The sequence below is a fragment of the Crocuta crocuta genome, unplaced genomic scaffold (assembly GCF_008692635.1).
Source record: "Crocuta crocuta isolate KB4526 unplaced genomic scaffold, BGI_CrCroc_1.0 scaffold176, whole genome shotgun sequence".
NCBI lineage: Eukaryota > Metazoa > Chordata > Mammalia > Carnivora > Hyaenidae > Crocuta > Crocuta crocuta.
Window position 1 is genome coordinate 2,486,429 of NW_027531905.1, and position 2,388 is coordinate 2,488,816.

Genomic DNA, 2,388 nt, shown 5'->3' on the forward strand with positions numbered 1-2,388 from the left:
AAAAGTGATACATAAAAGTTCTGAAGGAGGTAAAGGATCTGTAAAAGTTTTTTTATTTTTCCTCTTGGCACAACTGATATGGTTGGAAAATTTTCCTTATGACCCAGGTAATAAAAGCTTGGAAGAAAAGCAGCATTTATTTAATGGAGGGGGTGTAATAACGCATACCCACTCTACAGATTGACAGGGTGTGGTATTCCAAGGAGGAAAGCAGTTGATGAAGGGAGACCTGTTTGTGCCACCTCTGGAAACTTGTCCAGTGTCCAATATCACTGTAATGTGTCCAAACCACTTTCTGGAAATCCTCTTTCTAGACCCTGATGTTAGCACATAGAATCCCAAGTTATCTCCCTAACAGCCAGGTGACTTTCTAAGTGACCGTGGCTCTAGAGAGCTGAGGACCAACGGGAATTTGGTTGATGCTCATTATTTTTCTAAGAAGCACACAGTCCAAATTCACCAAACATTAATGTTAAATAATTAAAATTAAATTGATATTAAATTGAAATTAATTTAAAAAATAAAGTAGAGGTACTTCTTCTTTTATGCTCTCTGCAAAACATGTCCCCCCACTCCCCTGTCATCAATGTGGGCATTTTATGAGAAACACTTCTCAGTATTTGCTCACTCGTTTATCTTGCACATACAGTAGGAATGAAGAATTTAATCTGGCATTCTCCCTACCCACCCACCCAGCAAATGCTTTTTTTTTCTCTATTCTGAGGTTTTCTCAGCACCCAGCAGAGTGTGATCAACACAACACAGTGACAATTTAAGCAAGAGAGAAATATTGCTTTAAAGAGGAAATGCCAAGGATTGTAAAAGTTAATGAAAAGTGTGACATGAGCCATGAGCTACACAGAGGTTTAGCACTGTCAGGAGCCCATGAAATTGGGTGTGTGTGGGGGTGGGGGGAGGGGGGGACAAAGACATGAAAGAAAACCACGCAGTAGGTTACTGCTGCTTCCTATTTCTCCAGACCTACACTTGTCTCAGACAGGTTAGCTTTCATTTTCTACACTCTCAGCAACTCTCACACTCTTTCTGTTTCTGGAATCCTTAAGGCAAAGTGCAGTTTATTTTGATTTGCCCACTCTTAGAGGGCATAAGTGTCTGAAACTATCCGAAGAATCATACATAAAGAAGAGATATTGACCCTGGATCCTTCAGGTCTATATTGCAAACTAAGATTTTATTGGTTTAATTTTCTTTTTGCTCTTGTGCTGGGTGAAGTCATACACCGCAACGCATGAAAGGAAAATATCTGATTGGATGTACTGTTAACTAGCCTAGGGTTTTTTTTTTTTAATAATTCACAAGCCTGAGGCTAGTAATAATTTATGGGTGGCAAGAGTCCTAAAGAAATGTTGATTTTTTTCCCTCTTTTACTGCTGGTGACTATTACCAGAGGCAGAACGAGCAACTTAGAATGTTTATGTGCTTGTAAATGTTTACGAGTCTGTGGAGTTGGATAACGGCCAGTTCTCTGTGCTAAAGAGGGGGGTGGGGAACTAGTAAGGAGTAAACCAGAGGGCACTCTCTTTCCAAATCCAAGAGTTTATCTTCCTTTCTCGACTTTTTTTTTCTGCTTTGGACACAGTGTTGCTGTCACCTTCCGTTTGACAAAGTTTTAGTCTTTAACTTCTATGGCAACACACTTCCGTTGTTCCCTTTTGTGACGTCCCTTTCCCCTCATTATCTGTTACAAGAAGGACCTAGGACAAGTCATTTTATTCTGAGCACCTCATCTGTAAAATGAGAAGTTAAAGAAAATTCCTTTATGGTTCATCTTCTAAAATACTCCATTTTTATTCACTCCCCTGGAGAAGTTGCCAGTTAGATTATGTTTATTACCGGTATTTGAAAAAGCCCTAAGTCTGTATTTCGAGCCCCAATTTCTCTCACTCTCAATGGTCCATATGCCATTACCATATAGACATCTCATTAACATTCAAGACTTAAATGTTGAACATTGCCAGTGGACGTGGACATTGGTACCGTCTTTTGGAAGCAAATTAAAAACATGTCCTTAAGTATTATGAAATATACTTATATATATTGACTTAGGCATTCTACTTCTAAGAATCCATTATAAGAAATAATTCAAGACATATTTTTGAAGAGCCATAAGCATAAGTTCATTGCTTCCTCTTTCCCAAGAGGAAACTAAATGACCAAAAGCAATTAAGTAACTTAAGATAAACTAATTTGATACATACTAAAAAGCTATTAAAACAGTTTAGTTTCATCTAGTCTCATGGAAAATATGTGCAATATCATATATAATAAAATAAAATAAAATGACGTGTGAACTGAGCTGTCTACAAAGTTCCTGCAAGAAATATGCCAAACTGATAATAATTATGTGTTCAGGCAGATCAGCTGTGA